General features: G+C 40.4%; 1 non-coding gene across 1 annotated transcript; it reads left to right on the top strand.

Annotated features, from left to right (window-relative positions):
• Nucleotides 1–7,353: 7,353 nt before the first annotated feature.
• Nucleotides 7,354–7,424, top strand: trnaa-ugc (transfer RNA alanine (anticodon UGC)). Its single transcript has one exon. It is a non-coding gene; the product is annotated as a tRNA-Ala (tRNA).
• Nucleotides 7,425–7,959: the final 535 nt, after the last annotated feature.

Below are 7,959 nucleotides of genomic sequence, written 5' to 3'. Positions count from 1 at the left end.
TTTCTGTTAGTCACATGTCTTTGGAACTTGTTCAGTTTATGTCTCAGTTGTTGAATCTTATGTTCGTACAAATATTTACACGTTAAGTTTGCTTTAGAATTGCATTGGGGGCATACTTATTTCACTGTACAGCCTTACCTATGGAATGTGGATCAATGACATGGGGTATCAGTCTACTTAGTGACACCCAGAGAACATTAGCGTCACAGCTCTTATTGCGAGACTCTGAAACAATTTGTGATGTTGTTACGCCTGTGCTGGTTGAAATAGTTTTTTTATAGTGCTTTGTTCTCAGATAATCGCATCGTATTCTTTCGCAGTAAATCCTTTTTCAAATCTGACAACGCAGTTGGATTAGCAAGATTCTAGGCTTTCGACCCATGTGAGACACTTGTATTTTCATGAATGTTTAATATGACTATTTATGTAGCGATCACCTTATGTTGTCGAATTTAATCCCGCTAACGGGATTGGTGCGCAGAGAGGTTAATTTAACCGCTGTGTCAGATTTCAAAAAAGCTATACAGCGAAAGCACATCATGGAATAATCTGAGTACAGCGCTAAACCACCAAAACAAGCCATACAGATACCCGCCATGTTGTGGAGTCAACAGAAGTCAGAAATTGCATTATAAATACTTACCTTTGATGATCTTCATCGGAATTCACTCCCAGGAATCCCAGTTCCACAATAAATATTTGTTTTGTTCGATAAATACCTCCTATTTGTTTGCGCGTTTAGTTCACAAATCCAAATTCACAAGGCGCCAGCACTAGGTCCAGACGAAAAGTCAAAGTTATATTACAGTTTGTAGAAACATGTCAAGTGATGCATAGAATCAATCTTTGGGATGTTTTTATCATAAATCTATAATAATATTCCAACCGGACAATTCCTTTGTCTTTAGAAATGAAAGGGAACGGAGCTCGCTTTCACGGCCTCGCCCCGTGACTAAACTAATGGCTTTCTGCCAGACCCCTGAGTCAAACAGCTCTTATTCGCTCCCCCTTCATAGTAGAAGCCCGAAACAATGTTCTAAAGACTGTTAACATCTAGTGGAAGCCTTAGGAAGTGCAATATGACCCCATAGACATAGATAGGCAATCACTTGGAAAAACTACAAACCTCAGATTTCTCACTTCCTGGTTGGATTTTTCTCAGGTTTTCACCTGCCATATGAGTTCTGTTATACTCACAGACATCATTCAAACAGTTTTAGAAACGTCAGTGTGTTTTCTATCCAAATCTACTAATATTATGCGTATCTTAGCTTCTGGGCCTGAGTAGCAGGCAGTTTACTCTGGGCACCTTATTCATCCAAGCTACTCAATACTGCCCCCCAGCCCAAAGAAGTTAAGTAGCTGGCTAAAATTTCAATAGGCGAACAAGAAGTGGCTACCTAGCTAATACTTACTCACAAGGAATCCTAAATCATTGCAAAGAATGACAATTACTGCATTTTCTACTGGTCATTGTTTTCAGGCTGGTTGTATTGGTGCTAGCTAGGAACCAAGCTAAAGCTAACTAGCTACCCCAGAAGTTGTGGTCAAACAAATAGTGCTTTATTACCAATGCGGTATTGTAAACACATCGTTCGTGGCCAGGGTTTGCTTGTTTGCAGACTTTTTTGTACAGCTTTGACAGTGCTACTGATAGTAGTGATGGCACTTGGCTTGCACATGCAAATTCAGAACTGTGTTATTTGACGTGTCAAATTAAGTCAAATAGTGTTCTTGTCAAATAGTGTTATTCAACATGTAACTTTTTTCACACGCAAAGACCAAAACGGCGTTCCATAGTATGTTGTGAAGCTATTAGCAGTGACACTATTACTGTGTAACTCTGGTAGGGCAACATCTGAAAAATAGTGCATTTGGTAATATGTGCTCGACCAGTCGGTAACCGGTGCTCGACTAGTCGTGAAAGCCAACATCACCCACGACAGAGAACGATTGATTGTCAAGGGCAATGAATTCCATTCTCTTGGCGTTAATGGATTTCGCCTTTGTCTCGCTGAAATGTTCTTACTCTTTCAAATGACTGCTGGACTTGTTGACTGCTCGATCCACACAGCAGACATTGTGGGCTAGGTTAGGAATGCTGTGTAGCACAACATTTTATGTGGGGTCATTATGTCATGTACCTACGTTATATAGGTATGCATGTCAGCTTTGACATCGGTTTTGCACATCGGCGTTAAACTAGACATCGGGCCGATACCGATGTTGGCATTTTAGCTAATATCGTCTGATTCCGACATGTTCACCGATTTATATCGTGCATCCCTATTCACAAGTTGCCAAATAACTCTAAATCTAGCATATAGGACCTGTTTCAAATTATCACTTTTACGATCAACATAGCCACTTCTTATGCCCATATCCCCATACAAATCTGTCAGTTAAGCTAGAGATATGTTTTTTTGCATTGAATGTGTCTCACTTCCGCATCTGCGGTGAATGGTGACAGAGCTAGAGAGCTAGATGTCTCGGTTTGTTTGTCAGACCGAAACATCATGATAATCAGTCTTCTTACATAATCGTCTGGAGCGTCCGAATGCTACAAACTATTATTACCCTTCTATGAAAAGATGAGGCTCTCACGAACATGTACATGTTGGTTGTTTTGCTCTAGGACTTTCACAGGCCTCACAAGACTGAAGGTCCCTCGGTACCAGGACTAGTTGTAGAAATTTTCACTGACAATTTTACAAAAATAAAATTGCTTGAAGAGCAGTGCAGATGCTAAGTTTGGTAACAGAATGACATTTGTGTTGTAATTCTGTTTCCAAACTTTGCATCTGCACTATTCTTCTAGCAATTTTATTTTTGTAAAATTGTTAATGTAGTGTTGTAAAATTGTCAGTGGAAATTGTTCAAACTAATCCTTGCACAAATAGTTGTATGGTTTGTTTAACTTTACAATCATTGTTTTTTGTTTGGCATACAGTTGAAGTCGGAAGTTTACATACACTTAAGTTGGAGTCATTAAAACTTGTTTTTCAACCACTCCACAAATGTCTTGTTAACAAACTATAGTTTTAGCAAGTAGGTTAGGACATCAACTTTGTGCATGACACAAGAAGTCTTTCCAACAATTGTTTACAGACAGATTATTTTACTTATAATTTACTGTATCACAATTCCAGTAGGTCAGAAGTTTACATACACTGACGTTAAACAGCTTGGAAAATTCCAGAAAATTCCATGATGGCTTTAGAAGCTTCTGATAGGCTAATTGACATCATTTGAGTCAATTGGAGGTGCACCTGATGATGTATTTCAAGGCCTACCTTCAAACTCGGTGCCTCTTTGCTTGACATCATGGGAACATCTAATGAAATCAGCCAAGACATCAGAAAAACATTGTAGACCTCCACAAGGCTGGTTCATCCTTGGGAGCAATTTCCAAAAGTCTGTAGGTAGCACGTTCATCTGTACAAATGGGACCACGCAGCCATCATACCGCTCAGGAAGGAAACGCATTCTGTCTCCTAGAAATGAACATACTTTGGTGCAAAATGTGCAAATCAATCCCAGAACAACAGCAAAGGAGCTTGTGAAGATGCTGGAGGAAACGGGTACAAAAGTATGTATATCCACAGTAAAATGAGTCCTATATCGACATAACCTGAAATACCACTCAGCAATGAAGAAGCCACTGCTCCAAAACCGCCATAAAAAAGCCAGACTACGGTTTGCAACTGCACATTGGGACAAAGATCGTACTTTTTTGGAGAAATGTCCTCTGATCTGATGAAACAAAACTAACTGTTTGGCCATAATGGCCATCGTTATGTTTGAAGGATAAAGGGGGATGCTAGCAAGTCGAAGAACACCATCCCAACCGTGAAGCACAGGGGTGGCAGCATCATGTTGTGGGGGTGCTTTGCTGCAGGAGGGACTGGTGCACTTCACAAAATAGATGGCATCATCAGGAGACCGGAAAATGATGTGGATATATTGAAGCAACAGCTCAAGACATCAGTCAGGAAATTAAAGCTTGGTCGCAAATGGGTCTTCCAAATGGACAATGACCCCAAGCATACTTCCAAAGATGTGGCAAAATGGCTTAAGGACAACAAGGTCAAGGTATTGGAGTGGCCATCACAAAGCTCTGACCTCAATCACGTAGAAGATTTGTGGGCAGAACTGAAAAAGCGTGTGCGAGCAAGGAGGCCTACAAACCTGACTCAGTTACACCAGGTCTGTCAGGAGGAATGGGCCAAAATTCACCCAACTTATTGTGGGAAGCTTGTGGAAGGCTACCCAAAACGTTTGACCCAAGTTAAACAATTTAAAGGCAATGCTACCAAATACTAATTGAGTGTATGTGAACTTCTGGCCCACTGGGAATGTGATGAAAGAAATAAAAGCTGAAATAAATCATTTTCACTACTATTATTCTGACATGTCACCATCTTAAAATAAAGTGGTGATCCTAACTGACCTAAGACAGGGAATTGTTACTAGGATTAAATGTCAGGAATTGTTAAACTGAGTTTTAATGTGTTTGGCTAAGGTGTATGCAAACTTCTGACTTCAGCTGTACATTTTAAAGTGAAAAATCTGAGTCTCAGCATCGCTCTGTTCCCTTGGAATTGCCCATGTGCAATCAGCAGTGAGCTGTGTCCACTCCGGTAGAGTGCACAGCTCCGCCAAAAAAACACAAAACATTTTTGTCTATGTGGCATGTATCAAACAGTTTATTTCAGGTATATTAAAACCAGGAAAATCTGGAGTCCCCTGTAGATTGCAGACCCATACATTTAATAAATTGCGACCAATAAAATAATAACAAAACTCATAATCAACAGAATGGCAAAAGTATTACCAGACTTGATACATATTATTTTTATAGACACTTACAAACAAATACAAGACCATGTTTTAGTATAGTACAATATGCTGTTAAACAAGATGTAGACTGTTGATGCTGAAAAGGCTTTCAACCGTCGAGTTTTCTATTCAAAACTTTCCAGCTGAAATAATAAATGTCGCAAAAATATATACAAACAGAGAATGGCGCCGGAGAGGATGGCTGACATTTTATATGTTCCTAACCAACTGTGCTATTTTGTTAGTTTTTTTGCATTGTTTGTAACTTATTTCTAAACTTATTTTGTACGTAAAGTTTTTCCTACCGTCTCGTGACTGAAAATAACTTATGGACATCAGAACAGTGATTACTCACCTCGAACTGGAAGAAGCTTTTTCCTTTAACGAGTCCGACGCAAATTATTTACTTCTTTCTTGGGAACAGTCCCAAATCCCCATCATTTGCTTCAAGAAAAGATGGAGAAAAAGGGGACAGAGGTCGGGCTGTATTCTGAGAATTTGTAGGCGAGCAAATCCCCACTGCCATCCATTCTGTTGGCCAACGTGTAATCATTGGAAAATGATTGCCAATGGGACATAAAAAAAACAACGGGACATTAACTGTAATATCTTATGTTTCACCGAGTCGACGACACGGATAATATAAAGCAGGCATGATTTTCCATGCACCGACAAAACAGAGGGTGTGTGTGTCCTATTTGTCAATAACAGCTGGAGTGCGATGACTAAATTAAAGAAGTCTTGAGGTATTTCTTGCCTGAGGTACTGAGGTATTTTGTCTACAGCTTATCATAAGATACTCTATCTACCAAGAAAGTTGTCATCTATATTATTTATGGCCGTCTATTTACCAGCACAAACCGATGCTGGCACTAAGACTACACTCAACCAACTGAATAAGGCCTTAATTAAACTAGAAAATGCTCATCCAGAAGCTGCGCTCCTAGTGGTCGGGGACTTTAATGTAGGCAAACTTAAATCCGTTTGACCTAAATTCTACCAGTGTGCAACCAGAGGGAAAAAAAACTCTAGACCACATTTACTACACACACAGAGATGCATACAAAGCTCTCACCCATTCTCCATTTGGCAAATCTGACCATAATTCTCCTCCTGATTCCTGCTTACAAGCAAAAACTAAAGCAGGATGTACCCGTGACTCGCTCAATACGGGAGTGGTTAGACGATGCGGACGCTACGCTACAGGACTGTTTTGCTAGCACAGACTGGAATTTATTCCGGGATTCATCCAATGGCATTGAGGAGTATACCACCTCAGTCATTGGCTTCATCAATAAGTGCATCGATGACATCGTCCCCACGGTGACCGTGTGTACATATCCCAACCAGAAGCCATGGATTATAGGCAACATCCGCATCGAGCTAAAGGCTAGAGCTGCCTCTTTCAATGAGTGGGGCACTAATCCGGACGCTTATATGAAGTCCCGCTATGCCCTCAGATGAATCATCAAACAAGCAAAACGTCAATACAGGATTAAGATTGAATACTACTACACCGGCTCTGACACTCGTCTAATGTAGCAGGGCTTGAAAACTATTACGGATTACAAAGAGAAACCCAGATGCGAGCCAACCAGACAAGCTACACTGAAGCATGCATGAGAGCACCAGCTGTTCTGGACAACTGTGTGATAGCGCTCTCGGTAGCCAAGACCTTTTAAGCAGGTCAACATTCACAAAGCCGCGGGCCAGATGGATAATCAGGACGTGTACTCAAAGCATGCGCGGACCAAGTGACTTCACTGACATTTTCAATCTCTCCCTGACCGAGTCTGTAATACCTACATGTTTCAAGCATACCACCATAGTCTCTGTGCCCAAGAACACCAAGGTAACCTGTCTAAATGATTGTCGCCCCGTAGCACTCACATCTGTAGCAATGAAATGCTTTGAAAGGCTAGTCATCGCTCACATCAACACCATCATCCTAGACACCTTGGACCCACCTTAATTCGCATACCACCTGAACAGATCAGGGTTTCCGATAACCGGTATATGACGACTTTTGGCCGATTTAAAAATAAATAAATAATAAAAAATATATAATATAATTGTTGCCGGCCAAATTGTCTGGGAGAAAAATAAAAACCATTGCAAAATAATCATTTTTATTAATTGATGAAAATACCAGTTGATGTGCTCCAACTTCAAAGGCACATATACTTAATATGCTTATAAATCCTCACGCTGCTTGGAAATTAGTTTTGGGTGTGTGTGTTTCCATTTTTACTCACGCAAAGGACTTGAGGTCATCATAAGGGACTTCAGCTAAGTGTGCCCCTACTGGGCAAAATTGGTGAGGATTGTGTTGATTATCCCCGTTTACAGTGTGCCCGCCGAGAGAGGATTCTTTCTCCAAAACAGCATAAAGACTGCCTCAAGATTGCTCTTTCTTGAGGACAATGTAATGAGACTGATGACCATTGCAAGCTGCTCCAAGAAGTTGGACAGTTTTGACTTCCCAACAACAGCGACTCACTTTGATCATCGTAGTCCTGTATGGCTCAGTTGGTAGAGCATGGCGCTTGCAACACCAGGGTTGTGGGTTCGATTCCCACAGGGAACTAGTATGAAAATGTATGCCCTCGCTACTCTAAGTTGCTCTGGATAAGAGAGTCTGCTAAATGACTAAAATGTAAATAGTTAGTCTGGGTAGCTACTCGGTTATCTACAATGACCCTTTTCGCACTAACTATTTTCAGTCCTCACATGCTGTCAATGATCTACACAAAATACTCTAATGTCAAAGGGGAAGATTAATGAAAAATAAAACACTAATATACCTTGATTAGATAAGTATTCACCCCCTGAGTTAGTACCTATTAGAAACACCTGAAAAACTCCCAAGTCTTTGCTGATGTTATTTGTGTAGACAAACAGTGAAATGCTTACTTACGGGCTCTTCCCAAACAATTTAGAGAGAAAAATGGTAACTTACCAGAAACGAGTAGTGTTGTCACGATACCAGATTTTTGACTTTGATACCGTTACCAGGTTTATTATCACAATACATGATACCGAAACAATACGCAATACCAAAACAATACTTAATACTGCGGCAAAAAAAACTAAACGGGTAAGTTGACTGATCACATTCTC

Source organism: Oncorhynchus clarkii, chromosome 9 (genome assembly GCF_045791955.1).
Source record: "Oncorhynchus clarkii lewisi isolate Uvic-CL-2024 chromosome 9, UVic_Ocla_1.0, whole genome shotgun sequence".
Taxonomy (NCBI): domain Eukaryota; kingdom Metazoa; phylum Chordata; class Actinopteri; order Salmoniformes; family Salmonidae; genus Oncorhynchus; species Oncorhynchus clarkii.
Note: the sequence above shows the minus strand (reverse complement) of the source record. Positions and strands in the feature narration are given on the sequence as shown.